General features: G+C 39.2%; 1 protein-coding gene across 17 annotated transcripts in view; it reads left to right on the plus strand.

Moving 5' to 3' along the window:
* TENM1 (teneurin transmembrane protein 1) overlaps positions 1-26314 on the plus strand; it is a 1403901-nt gene that overhangs the window by 847460 nt on the left and 530127 nt on the right. The window contains exons 1-2 of one of the 17 annotated variants that reach the window (XM_073361274.1): positions 22117-22429; positions 22908-23186. The exons of the other annotated variants lie outside the window; for them this stretch is intronic. The gene's annotated coding sequence lies outside the window, so the exon portion shown is untranslated. Of the gene's footprint in view, positions 1-22116; positions 22430-22907; positions 23187-26314 lie in introns of those variants that run through there. 17 annotated transcript variants of the gene reach the window in all.

Here is a 26314-nt window from a genome sequence, read left to right on the forward strand (position 1 = left end):
AGGCATTTGCTTTCAAAGGCATTTAGACATCTGTCTGTACCTTTGGTTGCTTTCCAGCTTTCATATCTATCTGTTAAGAAGGAAATAAAATTTGAGTTGAAAATTTTCTGTTTTTACTTTTTTACCTGTTTTACTTTTAGTATGTTGCAATGGTCATTGTGACTTGCCATCTCTTCACATTGTCTTTTTGCAACATCCTTTTTTTACAGACTTTATTGTAGCCATTTTTTACTTCTAATTTCTCTACATAGTGTTTGCATTATCATCTGTCTCTCAGCTCTTTTGTGTGATGGGGTGAAGAGAAAAGCAAGGGTTGATGTTTTGCCCACACTTTGCCTTTCTGTTGTTCTGCTCATTACACAAAAAGATGCAAAAAATGTTTAATTAATTAATTAATTATTTCTTACTCATCTTTACACTTGATTGGACACATCACTATTCTAAAATGCACATCAAGATTGCATCTCTACAATATAGGCTCATAGACAAAATACCGTTATCATCCAAATAATTTCTATTTAAACCACATAGATTCTTCCCTGTCAGCTTTATTGACTCTTTCTTCTCCACAAAGGTTTTCTGAATAGCTTCATATAACTTGCTTGGGCAATCTGGGGCAGAAGAATATTTTGTGCTAGGAATTGAAGGAAGATACCTTTTTGAATTGCATGCCTTCAGTGCAAAATTGGAGTTCAGTCATCTTACTGCAAGGCTTTCCTATTTATTTATATGTTTTTAAATGTAGAAAAATGCATGTATCGTGTGTCTCTAAGCAGGCACAATACATTCCAGATCATAGATTAAAAATGCATATTAAAAAAATGAGCCACTATTGATTAAAGGGTGTGGTAAAAATCCCACCCAAAAAAACCCAAACAACAAAATAAAAACAAAAAAACCCCTTTTCTACCCACCTTCATCAGACAAAAGCCTGAGCCTTGCACTGGGGCCTGAAAATGTATTGTGCTATCATGTTTTGAAACGTGAGCAAATGCGTATATCTTTCTGTATAAGTCTCTGGTAACTCTGGACTGTAAGGGTATGTCTACACTGCAGTAAAAGACCTGTGGCATGGTTGTGGCTGGCCAAGGTCAGCTGACTCAGGTTTGCTGTGCTCAAGCTGTGAGAATAAAAACTGCAGTGTAGACGTTCAGGCTCGGGCTGGAACCTTGGCTCTGAAACTTGGCAATGGGGGTGAGTGTCAGAACCCAGGCTCCATGCCCAGCCCTTGCCCCAGCCTGAACATCTCCACTGCAATTTTAGCCCCAGTGCCTGAGTCCTGTAAGCCCAAGTCAGTTGACCCGGTTTCTCAGACATGGTGTTGGAAGGGGTAGGTGTGATTATTCCAGTGTAGACATACATACCTGAGGAGAGGAAAGACAGTTCTGTGATTAGTGTCCTAGGCTGGGTTGTGGGAAACCTGGGTTCAAATCCTGGTCCACTACAACCATCTTTGGCAAGTCACTTGGTCTTTCCATGCTTCAGTTCCCCATCTATAAATGGGGGTAACAGTGCTTCCCTACCTCATAGGGGTGTCGTCAGGAAATGAGGAGAAAGGATGTTGCAACTATATGGCTTGTGGCATCTATGTCAGTGAAGGAAGAGGATAGCTGGGGAAACAGAATCTGACAGAGACATTGTTATATTTTCTAATTTCTACAACTGTGAATTCTTCTGAAAAGATTTTTTGGGCACAAGCAGAAATCACTATGCTGTTAATATGAAAGTTACTCATTCAGTTATGTTTCACTCGACACTAAGTTAAATATTTCCCCATGTTAAATGAATTAGTAAAAGGAACCAGAGAGACAGAAGTAAATGAAACTCTACCCTGTGCAAAGCAAAAACTCTTGATGAAACGACAGATTAAATCCCTGTCTCAGAATGACTATCTGAACAGAAGAAGCACTTCAATAAGATTAAAAAGAATACCCCAGGCAGAACAGCAAAAATGTCCACTGGAAAGCACATACTCCCCAAAGAAGAAAACTCTCCAGAAATCAAGAACTAAGATAAGGAGCACAAAGAATCAAAGCATATATTAAGGATATTAAAATCAACTAACTGAACAAAGATCCTAATCCACAATTAAGCACACTTGTCACTTATCAAAGTATTCTACGAATAAAACATATTACTCAATGGAAACATTAGCACTCCAAGAGGATACACATACAGCAGATAGACATATACCAATTCCTCATGAGAATATCACATTTTCAGTTAGAAAACACAGGCAAAACACAAAAGTGCACCTCAAATCATTTTTTCACAAATGGCAATTTTGAGTAAAATATGGACATGCCTTAAAAAAGCCTCCATATAGCAATCACAGATAAAGTTCTAGTTTTCTTTTTATATATTTTCACTAAAATCCATTCAAGTCCTGTGAAACGATGAATTTAAGAACAGTGGCTGGTCAGGACCGTATAAAAGTATAGGTACGTTATACTTAATTATAGTAAGATGTACTTTTACTCACATACAGCAAATGCACTTTCATTTCCATTCATTCTATTAATACCTCCATAACTTTCTAGCACACTTCCTATTGTCAATTTTAAAGGAATGCTTTCAACTTAAAAATCATATGTTGCAAACACATTTCTTTACTCATTATTAACACCTGAATTTACTCTAAATATCCAGATCCTCCCCTACCTTACTCTGCTTTGAATCCCAGGTAACTCCAGTGAAGTCAATGGAATCAGAGCTTTGTAAAACCAAAGTAACGCAGACATGACAAAATTATAACATAATTTCAGAATTTTTCATTTATTGTCTTCAACATTTGATGTATTTTTACATTTCAAAACTCTCATTTACTGCCATGGCATCAGGACTGAACCTTCTATAAATGAGCTCGACTTTTAAAGGATTTGTCATTTTTAAGTGAAAATAAAATATATTAAATACATAATGTAGCGAGCCAAATTCATACTTGATGTAACTCCATTGACTTCAATCTCTCTCCATTAATTCCTAGTCTATCTAGCTGCATATAGAATAGGTACTAATCCTTTTCAATTGGAGCCCAGTCCTCCAAGTGCCGTGTCTCCTGTGAGTTTTGGTTGCTCTCAGCTCCCAACACAATGAGAGTACAAGTGGCTCTCAGCACTTTGTAGGATCAGGGCCTGGAAAAGAAAACTTTAACTTTATTCAGTAAGTAAAATTATAGTTTAGAAATGTACTCATTTTTCACCTGAAGAAAATGAATCTTATGAAAGTCTACAAGGTGGTAATAACAAGGAGTCCAGTGGCATCGTAAAGACTAACAGATTTATTTGGGTATAAGCTTTCGTGGGTAAAAAACCCACTTCTTCAGATGCATGGAGTGAAAATTAGAGATGCAGGCATTATATAATGACACATGAAGGGAAGGGAGTTACCTCACAGGTGGAGAACCAGTGGTGACAGGGCCAATTCGATCAGGGTGGATATAGTCCACTCCCAATAATTGATGAGCAGGTGTCAATTTCAGGAGAGGCAAAGCTGCTTTAGTAATGAGCCAGCCACTCCCAGTCCCTATTCAAGCCCAAATTAATGGTGTTAAATTTGCAAATGAATTTTAATTCAGCTGTTTCTCTTTGAAGTCTGTTTCTGAAGTTTTTTTGTTCAAGTATAGCTACTTTTAAATCTGTTATAGAAGGTCCAGGAAGATTGAAGTGTTCCCCTACTGGCTTTTGTATGTTACCATTCCTGATGTCCGATTTGTGTCCATTTATTCTTTTACATAGGGACTGTCCAATTTGGCCAATGTACATGGCAGAGGGGCATTGCTGGCACATGATGGCATATATAACATTAGTAGACGTGCAGGTTAATGAGCCCTTGATGGTGTGGCTGATGTGGTTGGGTCCTCTGATGGTGTCGCTGGAGTAGATATGGGGACAGAGTAGGCAATGAGCTTTGCTACAGGGATTGGTTCCTGGGTTAGTGTTTCTGTGGTGTGGTGTATAGTTGCTGGTGAGTATTTTCTTCAGGTTAGGGGGCTGTCTGTAAGCAAGGACTGGCCTGCCTCCCAAGGTCTGTGAGAGTGAGGGATAGTTTTCCAGGATAGGTTGTAGACCGTTGATAATGTGCTGGAGAGGTTTTAGCTGGGGGATGTATGTGATGGCCAGTGGTGTTCTGTTATTTTCCTTGTTGGGCGTGTCCTGTAGTAGGTGATTGCTGGGTACCCGTCTCGCTCTGTCAGCCTGTTTCCTCAATTCCCCAGGTGGGTACTGTAGTTTTAAGAATGCTTGATAAAGATCTTGTAGGTGTTTGTCTCTGTCTGAGGGATTGGAACAAATTCAGTGGTATCTTAGGGCTTGGCTGTAGACAATGGATCGTGTGATGTATGTCCTGGATGGAAGCTGGAGGCATGTAGGTAAGTATAGCGGTCAGTAGGTTTCCTGTATAGGGTGGTGTTTATGTAACCATTACTTATTTGCATTGTAGTGTCCAGGAAGTGGTTCTCTTGTGTGGACTGGTCCAAGCTGAGGTTGATGGTGTGGTGGAAATTGTTGAAATCCAGGTGGAATTCTTCAAGGGCCTCCTTCCCATGGGTCCATATGATGAAGACGTCATCAGTGTAGTGCAAGTAGAGGAGGGGTGCGAGGGGACGAGAGCTGAGGAAGCGTTGTTCTAAGTCAGCCATAAAAAGGTTGGCATACTGAGGGGCCATGCTGGTACGCAGAGCTATGCCACTAACCTGAAGGCATAAGTTGTCCCCAAATCTGAAATGGTTGTGGGTGAGGACAAAGTCACAAAGCTCAGCCACCAGGTTCGTGGCCTCATCAGGGATACCGTTCTTGACAGCTTGTAGTCCATCTTCATGTGGAATATTGGTGTAAAGAGCTTCTGCATCCATGGTGGCCGGGATGGTGTTTTCAGGAAGATCACCAGTGCATTGTAGTTTCCTCAGCAAGTCGGTAGTGTCTCAAAGATAGCTAGGAGTGCTGGTAGTGTAAGGTCTGAGGAGAGAGTCCAAATAGCCAGATAATCCTGCTGTAAGAGTGCCGATGTCTGAGATGATGGGGCGTCCAGGGTTTCCAGGTTTATGGATCTTGGGTAGCAGACAGAATACCCCTGGCCGGGCTCTGGGGGTGTGTCTGTGTAGATTTGTTCCCGTGCTGCAGCAGGGAGTTTCTTGAGCAGATGGTGTAGTTTCTTTTGGTACTCCTCAGTGGGATCAGAGGATAGTGGCCTGTAGAATGTGGTGTTGGAAAGTTGCCTGTTCATAATCCGACCTGTTCATTATGACTACAGCACCTTCTTTGTCAGCCCCTTTGATTATAATGTCAGAGTTTTTTCTGAGACTGTGGATGGCATTGCATTCTGTACAGCTGAGGTTATGGGGCAAGTGATGCTGTTTGTTCACAATTTCAGCCTGTGCATGTCTGCGAAAGCACTCTATGTAGAAGACCAGTCTGTCATTTTGACCATCAGGAGGCGTCCATGCAGAATGTGGTAATGTGGTGGTAAAGTGCCTTAAAAATCACTCTACTGAAATTAATTACTTTGTGACTGAGTAAGTTCAGAAGGTATGTACATTGGTATAGTTTTATAACATTTTGTGATTTTGGAAAGGAAGTTTGAAAAGATATCAGTGCAAAATAGAAGTACTTCTCCCTTACTACCTGATAAACTCTGAAATACACATCTCTTTATTTAAAGATGAGTAAAGGGCCAGATAATTTCCAAGCATTCCCTTTTGAAAGGGATCAATCATACTGAAAACCATGGAGATGCAAAGATATTAAATGTGAAAGGATATAGTTGAATTTGGCATTCGCTGTAACAAATATTTAGTGACACATTAGGACTAGTTCTTTGACAGATCACTTTTAGTAGAAAGAAAAGGAGTACTTGTGGCACCTTAGAGACTAACCAGTTAGTCTCTAAGGTGCCACAAGTACTCCTTTTCTTTTTGCGAATACAGACTAACACAGCTGTTACTCTGAAACCTGTCACTTTTAGTAGGTGTCCTTTGCAGGAGATTGCTTAACTCAGCCCATTTAACAACCCATTCCTTGCCTTTGCTTTTGAAAGAGCATTGACATTTGCCCTTCTTATTTCTGTAAGCAGCCACACAAATCCAATAGACTGGGTCCAACTATGGAAAACAGCAGTGTCATAAAGCTTAATTTCAATAACAAGCTTCAGCAGCTCAGAAAATGCATAGCCTTCATTCCTCTTACAATGGAAAGAAGTATAATTTAGCCTCTAACAAGGAAAGGGGTAATGAGGTAAAGATTTAGTGTTCATGTTTATAGGAGGCTTGTGTGAGGTTAACCAATGCAGTGAGACCTAAAAAAAGGAAAAAAAAAATATTTCCAGCCACATTTTGAAGTTAAAAGATGTTTATTTGAAATAATTTAATTCCAATTTACTCTTTTAAAGAATGCGTAAATTAATAACTATAGTGATTAAATTAATCCTCCCAGCAAATATTACAGACATTTTATAAAAGTAACTAAATAACTGAACATAAAAACTGTAAAAAATGGTTGTTCTATTACTTTGTTCACCTGTTATTACTTCAGATATAATAAAACCTAGCTCTTATATTGCGCTTTTCATTAGTAGACCTCAAAGCACTTTTACAAAGGAGGTAAGCATCATCCCCATTTTACAGATGGGAAAACTGAGGCACAGAAGGATGACGTGACATGTCCAAGATGAACTGGGCAGACTAGTGGCAGTGCTGTGAATACAACCAAGTTCTCCTGAGTCCTACTTCAGTGCTCTGTCCACTAGGATCTACTAGCTCCTTTCACAGAGCTGCCAAGATTTGGCTAATTGACATTTGACTAGATTTAAAAAAAATAAATACATGTCCCCTTGTGCCCCTTCACACTTTGTTCTTGTCCACGGTCATTAGGCATTCTGAGGCCCTCTTCCTTGAGTGCAAGCGCTCATTATGGGAGAGGAGCTCTTAGTCTGTGTAGTACTGACCAATAATTCCACATGCAGGAGGTCCTAGGAATCCTTTCTCTTCTTAGAGTTGGAAGATCTTTATCAGCTGTCTAGGACAGAATGTGTGAAATTCTCAAACAATTCAGCAGAAAGAATGAGGAGTACTTGTGGAACCTTAGAGACTAACAAATTTATTTGAGCATAAGCTTTCGTCGGCTAAAGCCCACTTCATCAGATGCACGTAGTGGAAAATACAGTAGGAAGATATATATACACACACACAGAGAACATGAAAAAATGGGGTTACCATACCAGCTCTAATGATACCAGTCGATTAAGGTGGGCTATTATCAGCAGGAGAAAAAAAACTTTTGTAGTGATAATTAGGCTGGCCCATTTCAAACAGCTGATAAGAAGGTGTGAGTAACAGTAGGGGGGGAAATTAGCATGGGGAAATAGTTTTTAGTTTTATTCAAGCCTAATTTAATGGTGTCCAGTTTGCAGATTAATTCCAGTTCACGCCAAAGAATAAATGGACACAAATCAGACGTCAAGAATTATAACATTCAAAAACCAGTTGGAGAACACTTCATCCTCCCTGGACACTCAATTACAGACCTAAAAGTTTGCAATTATTCAACAAAAAAACTTCAAAAAGAAACTCCAATGAGAAACAGCAGAACTGGAATTAATCTGCAAACTGGACACCATTAAATTAGGCTTGAATAAAACTAAAAACTATTTCCCCATGCTAATTTTTTCCCCTACTGTTACTCACATCTTCTTGTCAACTGTTTGAAATAGCCCACCTTAATCGATTGGTCTCGTTAGAGCTGGTATGGCAACCCCCATTTTTTCATGTTCTCTGTGTGTGTATATATATATATATCTTCCTACTGTATTTTCTACTACATGCATCTGATGAAGTGGGCTTTAGCCCACGAAAGCTTATGCTCAAATAAATTTGTTAGTCTCTAAGGTGCCACAAGACTCCTCGTTCTTTCTGCTATTACAGACTAACACAGCTACCACTCCGAAACCTGTCAAACAATTTAGGACTCTGATAGGGTTATAGTAAAAAAAGATTTATTAAAAGAGAAAATTTGTAATAAAACCACAGAAATGGCGCTACACATATAGTCTTAAACTCTGCAAAAACTTCTCTAGATATATACAAATTAGGGTAATTACAGTGCAAAACACATTTCCAAAGGAGGTATCCTCTTTTCTCCTTTACCCTGGGCTGGGTAATGGGTCTCTCATTATACTTCCATCAACTCCCAGTATTGCTAAACATATCTAGTTAATTTGATGTACCTGTTATAGTCTCATACTAGGAAAACCTCACTCAGGTGTATTCCCAAGTGTTTCTACAGAGAAAGATGTTACTTTGTCTCAAATAGTAAACAGATTTAAATTGTTGTAAAGTGAGATTTTTTTGGGTACCTCTTTTATTTCAAATAAGCATCTCCTGTTCGTAGAGGTATTGTGCTTTGTTCTAACATAATGACCATGCCTTTGCAAGTAAATACTCCTGAATCCAGCTCCCTCAGCTTGCCTTGAACCTGAGTTAAGAGACAGCTTTCATATATTCTTATAACTCTCTCAACATTAATTGTATTTATATAAACAAATGAATTAGTGACAGACTCTACAGTTGATCTTTCACAGTCATGTCTGAGCATTTTAGGACATCCTGGAGAAGAAAATGCAATCTTGCAGCCTGCACAGTACCTAGAAGGCTGTGGCAGGGCCCAGCCTCTTCTTTGGGAAGATAAAAGCAAAACAAAACAAAAACTACTGAATACTGAAACTGTGCTTCATAGAGAAATATAGCTATGCAGGGGAGGAGAGCATATATAAATAACTATGGTCATCAAACGAAAAAATTGCCCCTCATCTCCCCTCCTCCCCCCGCACACTCCCATGTGCCTGATTATGCAGCATAAGTACCAAAGGGGGCACCCTCATTGAATATCAAATTGTCACAAAGCAACTCGGAGTTGAATAGGACCCTAAGAACAGCAGTTATTCATGTATTTTCTATCAGACATCTGAGAATTTAATTATGTTAGGCATAATACTCCATATACTATATAACTGGGGGGGTTGTTTGTTTTTTGGAATTTTTAAAAAAAATAAAATACTTGAACATTTAGCTCTTTTTTGCTACTGTTTCCTAGTACAAGGGAACAAAATGGTTTCACTTTCAATGCTATATTCTTTTGGAACAGTGATAATTGCAAATATTGCATGTTACAGATGGTTTCTTTTTCTTTTCTCCCCCGGCCCTTCATACCTGCTGTGTTATTCAGCAGCTAATTGTTTAATGTATGATACTTCCGTGGTGAAACTGAAGTAATGTACAAATTATAGTGGGACCAAAAGGAGTGACAACTCTAACTTTCACTGTGTATGAAGGGTTAGATTAACATTCACGTGAATAATATGAATAATAAGAAATTACTAGGTTTTACTTATTTGAAATGGTAGTGTAGCCTTGTTGGTTCCAGGATATTACAGAGACAAGGTGGGTGAGATAATATCTTTTACTGCACCAACTGCTGTTGGTGAAAGAGACTAGCTTTAGAGCTACAGAGAGATCTTCTTTGGTTATACTTAGAGTAGATTCAACTGCTTTGAATCTCTGGCAGTTTGACTTAGTTATGGCAGTTCAAATTCTAGACTGCTAGCAAGCTTTCCTAATGTATATAAATTAAGGTTGTAGCCCACAGAATGTCAGCTATTAGTTCTGCAATACACTGCAGCTGTCCATTTTTTAAAATTATGTAAAATCTCAAAAACCTGTATTGAACTGGTGACCTGAGTTTATAAACATTCCTCCCAATGACAGTTCATTATCTCTTACATTGCACACTATGGGCCTGATTCTCATTTACACTAAGGCCTCTTCACACTCCTTTGACACCTTTACACTATCGGAATGATATAAAGCAATGTAAAGGGGCCTTAGGGGAAAAGAGAATAAATTCTAGAACTATAGGGCATTTAAATTATATATATATATATATATACACACACACGTAAATATCATTGCAGCATTTGTCCACTGCTGCCTTGGAAAAAATTGGAATCGACACGAATTTGAGTTTGAAAGGGAAAAATGCCAAATCGGTTTATAAATTACCTTAGATAACCCAAAATTTAAAGTTTAATGCAGTGCCCATATTGTTACACATTACTTTTTCAGTTTCATGCACTTATCACATTTTCCCAGAGGTTATTGCAGGTTTAGGTGGTGGTCTGCTTTGTGGTAGTAATTGCTTGTATACAGACAAAGTACTGCTGATAAAAAAAAATTATATATCAAACAAATTAGATGTATGTCAGAAACCTATAAATAATTAATTAAATACTGGAATACTCATAAATATTACAGAAAAGAGCAATAGGTTCCAAAAAAGAAATTCCCTTACCACTTCTTGTTTAAACCACCAGGGCATGTTGCTGTTTAGAGACTGAATTAAATATTTCTGGGTATATAATTAGTCCAACTAGTAACCTTTGCTCTGCTTTCTGTCTTTGGTGATACACAGTACTCTAAATATGATCATGGATGACCGCTCCTAGAATCATTATGGTTTTAAATAAATACCACATACATATTTTATAATTATTTTTTATTAACTTACACAAGGCCTGATTCTCTATTGCCTTGCACCTTCTGTAGGCATCTATACCTGTGTAAGGTGGATGTAAAACTTTACCAAATCAGCACTTTCTGGTCACTCTCAGTGATCATGTTTTATATACATTCTGCACAGATGTAAATGAGTGCACAAGGGGTGAGGTAGTAGATAGTCCAGCTTTTGTGGCAGCATGCCTGTCTTAAACTGTAGGCACACTTACAACAAAACTATAATGTTCTCTTCATTATGGGACAAGCATGGCCTAGCATCACAAATACGCATGCAACAGAAACCAGAAGCAAGAGAAGGGGATGCAGCCACTGTTGGCTCTTCTGTAAGATCCTAGGGTCTAATTCGGCTTTCATGAATACTGAAATCACAGTACTGTAATTCTATTGGCTTGGATCATGCCTTCCCCAGTTCCACTAGTAGAAGAGACTTCATGTGCATCGATCACCAGATTCTCCAGGTGGAGGTGGATCAACCACCTCCATGGCATCATTTCCATGCTCTCCTCTGAACATCATAGGTCCAGGACTGAAACTTGGGGAAGGGAAGAAACTGGTGTGGGTGAAGATGCACTTACTGTTCCGCCTGCTGCTCTGTGGACATTCTCCAGAAAAGATAATACAGCCCGGATTTGAGGTGAGGAAAATTGCCAGGAAAGCACAGGATTGTACGAAAGCACAGGAATTTGCTCGGTGTAAGGAAGGCCTTTGAAGTCTGTTTAGTGAGAGGAACAAAAAACCCCATGTTCGTTTTCACCACAACTCCACCAGAAAAAATAAGGGAGCAACTCATCAAGGCAATCCTCCTTAAACTCCACACTGATAGGTTTTACCAGGGGAGGGGATCAGGGCCGGGGGGGCTTCCAAATAGAAGACAAGAAACAATAGCTTGATACAGACGGAAGGTGGAGTATAAGGAAACAATGAGACCATATTGGTCAGCCTGACAGGCAGTGGTTTCAGCACACCAGAAGCTTAAGCGTTGTCAAGTTTTTTGGAGGCATCATGGGAAAGGAAAGTTTTGAGGAGGGATCTGAAGGTGGATAATGAGGTTGTTTTTTAGATGTTTAGGGCAGGCACCTCTGAAGCATGTGGGGCAGCATGGGAGAAAGCACAAAGATATTTGTATGAGAATTTAACAAGTAGGCAGTGGAGGCTAGCATCATGGGCCAAACTGAGGCAAGCACTGACAACATAGTAGTGGTGAGAGATGATAGATAAGGTGGGCAATGATTTCACAGGTCTTGAAAGTTAAAACAGGCAGCTTATGTTTGATGTGATGGAATAAGGGGGAGCCAGAGGAGGGATTCAGAAAGAGCGATTGCATGGTTAAAGTGACAGGCTAGGAAAATGATCTTAGCAGCAGCATTTTTATGGATGCACACAGCTCTGGCTCCAGTCTGGTTTCTACTCTCAGACCCATGCACAGATTACTGCTATTATTAGAAAAAATAAGTTATGTGCAAAAGCCTCTGCATATAGTTGACGACAATCAGTAAATGGGTCCACATCAATGCTGCATTGTAAAACTGTATCTTTTCAGAAAAGCCTGCCAGAACACGGCCCAATTGTACAATTAAAGTAGCTGCATGTGCATTTGTAATTTGTAATCCATTCGAAAGCAAAGAGGGAGAATTATACAGCATTTCAAAAGAAATTTTTCTTTAAAAGACAAATGTGGTGTTATAACTGAACAGTTTGAAAGCATAAGCTTTCGTGAGCTACAGCTCACTTCATCGGATGCATGCAGTAGATGAAGTGAGCTGTAGCTCACGAAAGCTTATGCTCAAATAAATTTGTTAGTCTCTAAGGTGCCACAAGTACTCCTTTTCTTTTTGCAGATACAGACTAACACAGCTGCTACTCTGAAATAAGACAAACAAGTTTGTTTACATTTACAGGAGATAATGCCCACTTCTTATTTACCATGTCACCTAAAAGTAAGAACAGGTGTTCGCATGGCACTATTGTAGCTGGCGTTGCAAGGTATTTATGTGCCAGATATGCTAAACATTCATATGCCCTTTCATGCTTCGGTCTCCATTCCAGAGGACATGCTTCCATGCTGATGACACTTGTTAAAAAAAAAAAAAAAAAAGAAACCAAGGGTTAATTGAATTTGTGACTGAACTCATTGGGGGAGAATTGTAGGTCTCCTGCTCTGTAGTTTTATCTACATTCTGCCATATATTTTGTGTTCTGGCAGTCTCGGACGATGACCCAGCATATGTTGTTTGATTTAAGAACTCTTTCATTGCAGATTTGACAAAACTCCAATAATAGATTTCTAAAGATAGCTACAGCACTTGACCCAAGGTTTAAAAAGTCTGAAGTGCCTTCCAAAATCTGAGAGGGATGAGGTGTGGAATATGCTGTCAGAAATCTTAAAAGAGCAACACTCTGATTTGGAAACTACAGAACTTGAACCACCTAAAAAGAAAATCAACCTTCTGTTGGTGGCATCTGACTCAGATGATGAAAATGAACATACATCAGTCTGCACTGCTTTTGGATCATTATTGAGTAGAACCCATCATCAGAATGGAAGCATGTCCTCTGGAACGGTGGCAGAAGCATGAAGGGGCATATGAATGTTTAGCATATCTGGCACATAAGTACCTTGCAATGCTGACTACAACAATGCCATGAGAACACCTGTTCTCACTTTCAGGTGACATTGTAAATAAGAAGCGGGCAGCATTATCTCCTGTAAATGTAAACAAATTTGTAAACAATTGGCTGAAAAAGAAGTAGGACTGAGTGGACTTGTAAGCTTTAAAGTTTTATACTGTTTTGTTTTTGAGTGCAGTTATGCAACAAAAATACTTCGAAATTTGTAAGTTGCACTTTCACGATAAAGAGATTGCACTACAGTACTTGTATGAGGTGAATTGAAAATGCTTATGTCTTTTGTTTATCTTTTTTACAGTGCAAATAGTTGTGTTCAAAAATAATGATATAAAGTGAGCACTGTACATTTTGTATACTGTGTTGTAATTGAAGTCAATATATTTTAAGGTAGAATACATCAAAAAATATTTAAATGGTATTTTGTTGTTGTTTAACAGTACGATTAAAACTGCGATTAATCGTGACTTTTTTTAATCTCGTGATTAATGTTTTTACTTGCTTGACAGCCCTATTAACTATTATAACCACCCACCAATTATGCTTAGCTGCTGCATTGTCATCTAGAAGCCTTGCAATCTTGGAACTTCTGTGCATATTGGGATTTCTATGGAAGTTAGCATTAATGAAATAGACTGTTAAATTTCCCTAGGCTCAACCTAGGCATTAAGAATATAAATGTAAATTAGCAGAGAAGAACTAGGAGCCTTGAATACTAACAGATCAGATTCCTTTTCATTGAACGTGTATGCAGAAATTGGGGAAACAATCTTTGCCACCTTCCAAAATTACATTAACAGCTTTGGCAATGTTCCTTTAGAAAAACATTATGCTACATCATCATAATATTCAGAAAAACTACACATTGAACAGATGCATATGAGCAAGATTTATTGGGCTCAGGGATGTTGGTCTTCAATTTTGGAGACTTGCTTACAACACGTTAAGAGATTCTTCCCTGTATTCTAATTCAAAGATACTGAATTATAGCTTAAAAAAATATGGTCTTGATATTCCTCTCCAGTATATCAGCATAAATTCAATGTAATTCCATTGAATGTATGAGATCAGAATGGTATCCACTTGGCTCTAATTTAATTAAAAACTAGCTTCTAATCAACCAATGTTGCATTTTTTTTGTTTGAAATATTTAAAATATCAGTTGGGAAAATCACAGGGTAAATAATGGTTTCTGAAGTCAAGGCAATCATAGGTACTATATAGTATTTTGTCTGTAATGGTATAACAAATCTCACTTATAGCTTTGCCCTATAAGATTTATGTTGTCCCCCAATATTCATTTTTATCACAGTATGTTTCCTATATTTTTATGTGTTCACACTGTTGAAGAGAAATGTTTCACTATTCACTTCAGTAGACTCTCTGCTGCCCTCTTCCCAGCCAATGATTGTTGCTGGTAATCAAGTGAAAATAAGATCTGAAGAGTTAGAAGGATATGTACAAGGATTAGTCTTGTACATAAATTACCTGCCTAGTGTACACAGACTTTGAAGAAATTACCAACTTTTACTAAATATAGAAACTCACACCTCTTTTTGATACATTGAACAATAATACTTAATTACTGTACTAAATCTAGTTATTATCTAGCTCTGCATCCTTCAAGAAACATTCCATTTTAAATATTTGATGGCAGTAATTAAGGGTATGCTATTGTTAAATCTTTATTATGGCCTATGTATATCTTAATTTTAGAAACACACAAAACCTTTTTTTATTTAAATATAAATTGATACTTCTGACTTAATTACATGGCAATAATTCACTCAAAAGATTATGGTGATACCATAAATGCCAAAAGTAGTTGTTTCCTATTTAGGAGTATAATCACATTGGGAACATAGGTTGGAGTAGGAAAAAAAATCTTTTATGTTACAGCCTGTTACGACTATAGCTGTTATGGCAGATTTTGGAAGCAGGTGTTTTGTTTACATTGTTCCATTTTGATTTCACGATTTAGGATGAGAAATCAAAATTTAACAATAACAGAATCATTTACTCTATAAGATTGATGGATAGATTTTGCCTTTTTTTTCTATTTTAAATCTCTCTAAAGCAAATGGTTTGTATAGACAGTGTTTTAAACTATAAAACCCCTCCATAAATTTCAGAGAACTAAATATGTAAGATTTTATCATAATTTGCATTAATTGTTTTAATGGGCATCTGAATATTTTTAATTTGTATTAGGTATTATAGAGAATTCAGGTAATAGCTCCCAAAAGAGTATATTACTCTGTTTCACTGGATACTGTTGCTGTTAGACTTTTTGAAGGGTGTGTCTTAGTACTTTCTGATGCAGAACTGAAAACTCCAAAGAAAAATAGAAAACCATTGCATGTATTAACAACTAGAACATCTGACAAGCTCATCTCTGAATGGGCTTCTACTCTTAAGTGCCAAATTATTTGCCAGCTTGACTCCACTGGACCTGTTGAGGATTTCAACCTAACATTTTAGGAAAGTAAAATAGGACATCCACAATTAAGGATGAAGATACTCTCATATTTCTACTAAGCTGTAAGCAAAAGACTGAAGGAGCTCAAGCTGTTTAGCTTATCAAAGAGGATGCTAAGGGGTGGTTAACCTTGATGACAATCTATGAGTACCTACATGGGGAACAGAAATTTGATAGTAGAAGGCTCTTCAGTCTAACAGACAAATGAGTAACAAGATCCAATGGTTAGAGTTTGAAAGTAAATAAATTTAGACTCCAAATTAGGTGCGCATTTTTTAACAGTGAGAGTAAATGATGTGTTGTGGTTTATTCTTCCTCAATGCAAATCTTAAAATCAAGACTGGATTTTTTAAAGTGTGTGTCTACACTACTGCTGGAAGCATGCTTCCCATCTTGAGTAGACAGATGCGCTAGCTCTCATTGAGCTGGCATGCTAAAAATAACTGTGTAGCCAGGGGTAACACAGGTGGTAGCATGGGCTAGCCACCTGAGTGCAAACTCACCCAGACTCCCTGGGTACATATTCGGGTGGTTAGCCAACCTACTGCCCATACTAGCCTCAGATACACTGCTATTTTTAGCATGATAGCTCAATCAGAACTAGTGTAAGTCTCTCTTCTAGAGCTGGGGAGAATGCTCCCAGCTGCAGTGTAGATGAAAGAGACACTCAAGTTGAAACAGAAATTAATTTAGGGAAGTCCTATGGCCTGTGCTAGGCAAGAGGTCAGACAAGATGATCAGTGTTCCCTTCTCACTTTATAATGTAGTAATCTGAGCCAAAGAAGAGATTTGGATCTTGTGTCTGTATATTTGCAAAGGTAGGAGAAGTAGATGTGTGAAGAGAAGAGAAAGGATTGAAACGGAGGCAATAAGGAAGAACAGCAGCAGAAACACAGGAAAGGAGAATATGAAATAAGAAGAGGAAAAAAGAAGCAGGTTGGACACGTGGTCCTTCCTAAAGCATATTCACCTCCAAATGTCATAATGTCACTGTCACACTATTTTTTTTGGAGCAGTACATGATATTGTGGTAATGTTTAATAAAGGAAAGGAGAGAAATACAGAGGAAATGGAGGAAGAGGCACCAATTTTTTAAATTTAAAATTTTGACAGCATACCTGTAAAAGAAAAGCTAAAAGATCTTCATAATTGAACTGTTCTCTGTGAGAGAAATTATTTTTCTAGACTAAAAATGTGTGACCAAATGATGCATCCAAAATACCCTGCAAATTACTGCTTCATTCTTCTCTTCATTCTTCATTGTAATGCTTCATTCTCCTCATATTTGCTTCCCAGCTGGAGGATACAATGAACAGCCTTTTCAAGTTCCAGTTTCAGAATTTAACTTATAAAATTAAAAAATAATTCAAGTATTTAGAAACTTTAAACTCCCTTTAAAACTCCTTTCCTTTACCACCCAACTGATGGAAAGGTGTATAGAGAGCCAGCTCTTACCTTCTGAAGCTGTTCAACCTACAGCTCAAATATTCAAGAATGAAATTGATTCAATATTTTTTCAATACTGATTTTTAAAAGTTACAATATTCACTTTTCTCAGCAGAAAGTTTTTTTTTTGTCTTCTACAATGCCTAGTCTAGATATGCCTTTCTCTAGTGTGAAGTAATCTTCCCCCGAAGGAAAGGGAAGTGAGTGAACTGATGTTTTCCTTTCTTCCATCCCCAGCTTTCCCTTACAGTCAGAGAGAGCACTATGTGCTTCACATTTTTACTGTAGATGATTTTAAACATCTTACTTTGTGGGAACTGAAAAACATTACAAAGCCCTTTCTGCTGATCATGATCGTCTTGTCTTTTCTTGCCATATACTCTGTTGGATCATGCCAACTAGTGACCAATCCAGTGGTGTGTTTGGAACTTTGGTAAACTTGAGCTAATAAGGCAAAAGGCGACGACTGGGAGCTACTGGCCAGTATCTTGAACAACCTTCCGGGTAATTATTGGAATTACTGCTGGACCATATGCATGCTCCACTCCTTCCTATGGCACCCACTCTGGCAGCTTTTGTCATACTGCCTGTATTCACAGTGTCACTTTGGTTGCTTCATGGAACATCATTAGCAGTCTTTCATACTCAGACTCCTGCACCACCCATCCTCAAATACATACCACATGACCTCGGTAATAATCCCTCCCAAACTCACAAATGTAGAAGAGTCAACATGGTATGTTATTTTTCCACAGCCTGTGCCCAAGTGTCTTCCGCCAGTCATCCTTTCTGAGTGTAGGAAAGGCTTCTGCATCTTTACGTGCAGCTGTTTTTCACAGTGGAAGAAAATGCATCACTGCCAGATTTTGCACCCAGATACAAATTATGACATTACATTAATATCAGTTATTTTTCTCCTTTAAAAAAACTGCAACTTGTCTTTAGTCCTTGACCTTGGGGATTCAATTTCTGATGAATGATAGGGAACTGTGCCAGATTTTGCAACTCCTCATTTGTCCCCAGCTCTGATCCATGGGATGCAGTTTCTGATGGAAAGTCTAGGTCAAAAAGTGCTAGTCGTGGCCCAGAGCTCTGATAACCTGGTGATAAAATTTCTTATACAGTGTGTCATCCATCAGAAATTATGTCCCTGATCTGTCTCCATCCTAGGTTTAAGGAATAGTTTGTAATCAATGAAAGGGAAACACCTTAGAAATAGCTTCTCCCACCTACTCTTTGCTCTTGTCTGATGGGTAACAATTTTTGCCAGGTGTTCCCCCAAGAAGTTCAAACCCTTCTTAAGCAAGGGTAAATTTTAAAGCAACACTTTCATTTTAAAAGTTATAAGAATATCATTATCTTCATTTAGTTTTAAGTAAATGTTATCTTTTACTTAGAACATTTCATGGAGTCTAAATATATTTGGAATATCTTTTAAATTGATACTGTAAAATGGTGTAATTTATTAACATTCTGTTTGGGAAGGATACCAGAATCAAAACTATATAAACATACACATAGTAATCTTCATTCTTCACTACTTTTCACCTTGTGTAGCTGTTTATACCTCTTCAAAGTGAGGGGGGGTGCACAGCAGCTGTAAAATGCTGCCACTCTGTTTTGGTAATGTTTTACATCCACTTGTCATTTACACCTATGCAAAGTGGATATAAAACGTTATAAAAAGGTAGTATTTTATACTCACTTTGCACACAGAGGTGTGAATGATTGCACATGGTACAAAGTAATGGAGATTCAAGCTCATTAGTTTTATCAAGTGCAAAGAAATGAATATTCTGTCACAACACGCCATCCTTAAGTCTGACCCATGGTAGATTAATTTGCTTAATGCATTTTGAAATCTTGACTTATTTTTTACAAGGGATACCAGCATATGATAAATATAAGTTTATATGTCAATTGACAATAGAATTTCAGGTAACACGGGTATTACTGTTTCTTAATAATGTTGTATATGTACTTTAATAGGAAGTTTTTATAGGAAATATAGTATTTTTGACTTCTGGCAAATTTAAATATATATGTGGAATAGTTTTTGAGGAGGTTCAGTGAATTGATATATAATTTTGGGGTTTTTCTTCCAGAAAGTATTTTGTAATATGTTCATGAGAATATTTATTTATTTTGGGTCAGAGTTAAAGTGATTGTGCTGTGGAATATGCATGTTTGTGCTGTTGATAGGAATAATACAGGCTTTAGTCTGATTTTCAGAGGTCCTGACCACTCACAATGCTTTTTGTCTTCAATGCCTGCTCTATGCCAGCTGGGAATCTTCCATGTCTGTTAGCTGGAATCCTCAGGTACCTGGATGAGCTGGGTTTCCAGATGCTTTGTGCTGAGTAGCACAAAACAGCAGGAGGGAGGCAAGGATTTGGCACACAGTTTTGTAAAATGTTAAATAAACTAAACTGATTGCAAAAACTCTGACTTCAGTGTGCCCAGGATTTCACCCAGGTCTTTTCATAGGGTTGTACAGCACTTAGCACAATGAAGCTAAATAAAGGCTGGAAAGCAACATGCATATTGGCCTAGTAAATTTGAAATTGTTGTGGAAGTAATCTGTCAGCAAAACAAAACTGTTTACAAGCAACAGGACATCCCTGGTTTTAATTGGTATAGAAAGCTCTAGTCCATGAAAGCGCACTGTATTGCACAATGAACTGTCTCGCTATCTTTGCTTTGGCCATTGAAATAATTCAGCAACAACCAAGCTATATTCTCCACCCACGTTTAGTTTTCCCCATAAGTTTGAATGGCATAACAATCTGTAAATGTTGAAGTGGCAATTTCTTAAAGACGGCCTGAAGAGGAAATCTGAGTTTGTACCCATGTTTGCTGCTGCTTCAAACAGAGAAGGGCTGAAAGGTTGTTCAGATTTTCTCTTTATTTCTGTCAGATTGTATTTTACTTCAAAAATATCAGGAATGTTAAGTTGTGTCTTCCCTGTTTTTTGCTGGAGAACTGGATAGAAGACTCAAGTGGGCATTGGGAGCCTTCTCATCTTTTAACTGAAGAGGGGATGTTGATTCTTGAAGCAACAGATCTTTTCTTACAAGTGTTTTGAGATAAATAGGTGTCATAAAAACAAAACTGTTTAAACTGTCTGAATAAAATCACTTCTCTGAATCAAGTGCTTAACTGCAAAGGTAAGGATTTAGGCCACAATCCTGCACACTCGCAGACACATACTTAATTTTAAGCACACAAGTAGCCTCACTGAAGTCAATAAGCTCTTACTGAGTGCACTATCTCCATGTACACATTGGGGAGACACAATGAATGTTGCACATACACAGTGTAAAAAGGATATTTTTCATGAAGAAGGGTCTGTGCTTTAGGCTAGCATGTCCACTCAGCCAGGGCAGTTTTCTTGTTTAATTTTTATTGTTGTTTACGAGAAACTCACAACACAGTTACGAAATTATTTTCCAACATCAAAACCACTTCTGAAAAGTGTTTCAGGTTCTCAAATGTTTGGGAACGCACACTGAATCAAAGGCCAGTGGGCACGTTTCTGTTTTACTGGCAGAGCAGATACTGACCTGAGTTAGGTGGGCATCATGTGTACTTCACGTTTGAGTGAATGAATAATATGATAAGGTGAGGGTGCTAACTTTGGTTCAACCCTTAAGATTAAGCACTTCCTCCAACATGTAACTTACAGACACTCATGTAAACAAAAAGAGCAATCTACTTGAGATACATGCTAACAGCAAGGTATACATTATGAAGAGGGTTAGATTGGAGGCTCATCTACACATACATTTGCACTGAAATAAAACCCAAAAACAGTGAATTAAAACTGACTTAGTTATTTGGTGCAAGTGGTTTATTTTAAAATAAAATGTATTTTTTTTTAAGAGAGTATCCCACACATAGACTTCCACTGAAAGGTTTTCAGAAAGTGATTGATTTATAAAATTAATACAAGGTTGAGTGTAGACTAGGTCTGTGATCGCTAGAACCACCAGAAATATCACCTACAGGAAGCCAATCATTTCCAGCTCTTCTCATTCCTCTGAGCAAAAACAATCTTAAGGGTAATTGCTGGGGCTCAATTTAAACCACCCCTGCAAAAGCTGTTTTGGAATCCCCATTATCTGTGTACTGTTTCTCAAGATTGCTGAATCCTGAAATTACGGAGGAGCTCATCTGAAGATTAATAGAACTACAGTCTGTGGACGGAGGGCTTGAAGTGATGAAGTATAGGTCAGCCTTCAGGTAGTGACATTTCCTACAAGGTGTAGTGGCGCGCTTTAGGATTTTCAGTCTTTGGGGGCTTATTTGATTAAACTACGCGTTAAGAAACCGCTATGGGCTTTCCCCGCCACCTACTCGCTCCTTAATACTGTCCTCAAATTAAACTTTGTCATGTAACCCAACTCTGTGGTTGGCAAGGGTGGTACAAGAGGGGGAGGGGAGGCGGCCGCTACCCCCAGAAACTCTGTGAATGAGCTGCAAAGGTTTGAACATCCAGCTCAGTGGCTCTCCGGGCGCTGGTTGCTTTCGCGCTCTCCGCCACCTCTCCTGCGCCCCGCAGCGCGTTGCGGAGCGGGGATGCTTCCCCTTCTCTCCACCTGCGGGCGCGTTCCCACCGCCCAGCCCCACCGCGCGCGCTGGGAGCGGGCTCGGCTCTGGGCGGGAGCAGACAGGGTCCCACCCGGCCTTAGGAAGTCGGGGTGGGCGGTGGGAGAGGTGTCCGCGGACGTGGGGTGCGCTCTGGGGTGGGGGGCGAACTGAGGGCAAAGCCCGCGAGCTGCCCTGGCAGGGATGCTCACCGCTACCCCGCGGAGGGGCTCTCCCCTGCCCGCGGCTCTGAGTCCCCCTCCCCCACCGGGGACCCCCCGCCGCCGCCCTGCCCGCGGCCTCGCCCCCGCCGGGGCTCGCGCTGAGGGCGGCGGTTAGCGCGCATGCTCTGTTCGCTCGGGCATGCTCGTTAACAGCCGGGGAAGCAAAATGTAACCGTGCGGAGCGAGCGGCTTCTCCGGCACTCGCCCAGCGGAGAGGAGCGGCACCTGCACCTGCACCTGCGGCGGGGGCTGAGCGCCGAGCCGCGGCTCGCCTCGGGCTGGCTTCCCGCTGCCCTCTCGCCCCCTGACCCGCCGCGGCCGGTCCCGAGCGAGCGGGGAGCCGCGCGGGGATGCGGGGCGGCAGCGGCGATGTGGATTTACAGTCGCCTGCGCTGTAGCCGCCGGGGAGCGCCGCGAGGGCACCGGAGCTAGAGCCCCTGGCTCGCGGCTCCCGCCGGGGCTGCGCCGGGGCGCTGCTGAAAGTTCCTGCCCGACCCCTCCGGAGGGGTGAGTTCGCCTGGGAGCCGAGCCGAACTTTGCCTCTGCTCTTGGGGCTGCCCGGGGAGCGGTGTGTGTGTGTGTGTGTGTGTGTGTGGGGCGGGCTGCCGCCGCCTGAGTGTCTCATGCCTCCAGGCTGCTCGCCCAGCCTTGACCGCTGCATGCCTCCGACGGGGGACAGCTGCGGGCTTTTCCGAGCGAGGGAGAAACGCACCCGCACCCGAACAGCTGTGCGTGGAGCCGTGCGCCGTCCAGCTGCCTTGGGCGTGTGTGTGCGCATCTGTCGCGGCTGTGTCATGCCGCCCCCCCCCCCCCCCCCCCCCGGTATGGTATAAGCCTGGAAACGCGTCTTCTAGCCAGAGCTGGGTTTATAGCGAGTGTGGCTGTGTAATCTAGCTTCCGCACATCAAATATAGGTTGTGTGTGTTTAGCTCTGTGTAGGATGGAGGAATAAACTCTCTCTCTTTTTTTTTTTTTTTGCCTATAGGGGGTCTCCTTTGCTCACGGTTGCTGTTCTGCCAGAGCGCTGCGCTCTAACAAGTGGACTGGGTGGATGTGCAGGGTGGCGGGGCTCGCGCGCGCTCTCTCTCTCTCTCCGGGCTGGGCTCCTCGCGCGCCCAGAATGATGCTTCCATTGCCCCTCGGTAGGAACCATGCTACTGCCTAATTGGACTACATCCGTGCCAGACGGGGGTTTGGGTGTGTGGCTTCCCCTAACCGTGCTGGAAGCGTAAACTGGGATCTCAGTAAACTTAGCAGAGATACAGTAAGTCTGCAGTATTTCTTCTCCTATTTAAAATTGTGGGGGAGTAGGCAGTAGTGTATGTATAGCTTCTAAGGGAAGTTTTTCTTGAGACACTTGAATTCTAGTTGTATTATTTTTATTAGTACTATTATTTATTTATTTAAAGGGAGATGATAGTACATTTCACATCAAGACCCAAATCCGTGGTGAAGTCAGAGGCTGAGAGAATGAAATGGCTTTCTTTCTGGGTCAGCAACACAATGATCTCTCTCTCCCTTAGTGAACAGGGGATGGGTCTATCTTATTTCTGATTGATCCTTAGAGGTAATCACAATTAAGAATATATTTAAACATTACTGTCTGCCCACCCTTATGTGCTCTGGTCATTGGACAGTTACAGGGGCAATAGATACAAGTAAGAGTTGTAGTGATCTCCGCTCCTAATGCTTTCAGCTATTTGTGTTTTTGTTTTTTCTTTTGTTTTCATGGCTTTCAGCTATAGTTTTAAGTCAAATACTTTAGGCTTTGAAGATGAATGCTAACGCTGTCATGATAATTATATGTAGCCAGAAAGCTCTTTCTAATTGTATGTCGTTCTACCTCAGCCTATGTCAATTTTTGTTAGTAGAGACTAGTAAGTGTGTTTTAATTTCTCTGATCAAATACAGAAATTTCCTCTTTATCTTTGGCTTTAAATTAAAGGTACCCATTCATATTGTGAGAATTAAGCATCTATGGGTTACTGTTTCATTGATCATGTTCATAGTAACCAAAGCTTGTAGATATCCGTCTAGACTGTGTGCTGTTTCTCTCTAGTTGTAATTAACAAGTCAGATGTAGTGTATTGTGAAAACAAACAGCAATGACCAATGTTGTTGTGCAGACACATCACAAATGTCTACTTTATCTCCAAATGTTTTCATATTAACAATTCTGAACTGTATTTGTGTATTCATGTTCTTTTGGCTATTAATTGCCAAGCTTAACTACAAAGTGTAAATGCTTTCATATTTAGAGCACAAACATTCTTGGTACTGTCAAAAAGAACAGTTTATGAATCATAACTAAGCTATATATCAAAGAGCTATACATCAAAATGAGAGGCACATCCTTAACTTACCTATTTTCCTTCTGCCCCGTGTGTGGTTTCTTTCTCTTTACATCCTGTTTTGTGTCTAATTTCCAGTGTTCTGGGTTACTTTATATATTTCCCTCAATTAAATATAAGAATAAAAATATAACTAATGACCATTTTTCCTGCTTGAGCCATATCTGTAATACAAAACCTTTATAACATGCTGAAGTATTTGTAATCTTTGTGGTGGTTTTAAATTAAGAGCTCTTAAAGTTCTTGAGAGTTGAGAGCTCTTAAAACAAGTAATGTGGGAATCTTTCAGTGTTTTTGAATATCACAAATGCATTTTAAATATTATTCACTTTTCTCCCTAAAATTAGTATATACTAAGCAGTAGTTACAAGTTTTCAAGTTGATCTCAAAAGGATATTTTTTTAAATAAAAGGTGTTCTTTGACAATACTTTGTCAAAGAAATAACTGAATGCCTTTTTAAAAGAAAAGATAAACATACCCATATTTCATTTCCCGATTTTGGATTAGGTAAACTTGTCATATAATAAACTAGAAATTAGAAAAGTGATTTTCAGAGGTAAATGAATTATATGGAAAACAAATTACCAGCCTGAAACTTCAAGTGTTAAGATGGGGATGGGGATGTGTTCAAAGTGGCCTACATAATCAAAGTGGCCTACATAAAAATAGCATCTAAATATACAAATGTAAAGATGTTCTATTACAGATATATGTAGAAGCTGTAATACCGTGAAGCCATGGTTGTTCATGTGAACGGTTGCTGTACTTTTTATTGTAACAAAAGCTTGTGCCAGGAAATGATGAACATACACACATACCAGCATAATTGGTTTAACGTATTTTTAAAAATAGGCTGTGTAACCTCCTCTTTAAGTTCATGATACTGCTTCCACTGAAGTTGGAATTCTAAGTATTGGCATTGATGTTAACTGGAAGTGTCAGTATATGATGCTATATGTGGTTCATGATGTTTAAATACTAGGAGTTTAATTTAAAATAATAATTTTAAACTGAAAGGACTTAAAAATGTTTATGGAATAATAATACTTTTTGGGTGCTTTTAATTAACATTTGTACAGTACTCTGATCACTCTGTTAGAGGAGGTGCAGTCCCCATTTTACAGATGGGGAGAATGAGGCACAGATTTTTAGGGTCCCAATCTTGCATCTTTGAAGTTCATGCCAACTGTCAGTGACTTTAGTGGGAGTAGGACTGAACACTAACTTCCCAAAGATCTACACAGTGAATCAGTGACAGCCATGATTAAAGTATAAGAGTCCCTGACTCCTAATCTGATACTTGTATATGTAGATTCACCTGTGTCTAAAATGCATATCCATCATTCAACAAAAGAGAGTTTAACATTAGTGCTTTATGGCAGTGAGAAGCATCAACACAAGGAGATCTGAGTAGAGCTAGGTATGTCTAGCTAATGTATCTTAGCTCATCCAAACTTTTATCAGGTCCTTTGTGCATAGTTTAGTAGTGAGTTAAAATTAGGAGTATATAGTCGTCCTGATCTTTCATAGCCTCACTTGCATGATCAGGCAAGAGATTTTCAGGATTGGGCCCACTATGACTCTCCTCTAAGACATGTAGTAACATACAGTCATGCTTTCATCCCAAGATGATCAGATTTTTCTCTTGTGATCCCTTTCCTTACTTTTATACTTTTTAAATATTTTCATAACTGAAATTGTTGATGATACAGAAAAATTCTAATCCACAGAAACTTTACTATTAAGTAGCCAAAATATTAAAATATGTTGAAAAAAATAAGTTTGTCATTCTATCATTGTTTGTTTTAAAAAATCCTAAATTTTTTCCAGAACATAGCCAACAGATACTTGGTAGTGGTGGTTTGTTTTTGTTTTGCTGTTGCATACATTTACTTTATTTACTTAAACTTCAAACTTCAGGTTTAATCTGCTGTTAATTTATTTCTTATTTGCCTTCATTTCTATGACAATATGGTCTGTTATGAATTTGGATTTAAAATACTATAAAAGATACATTTTAAAAAATAAAATAGACCAAAT

Source organism: Lepidochelys kempii, chromosome 9 (genome assembly GCF_965140265.1).
Source record: "Lepidochelys kempii isolate rLepKem1 chromosome 9, rLepKem1.hap2, whole genome shotgun sequence".
NCBI classification, from domain to species: Eukaryota; Metazoa; Chordata; order Testudines; family Cheloniidae; genus Lepidochelys; species Lepidochelys kempii.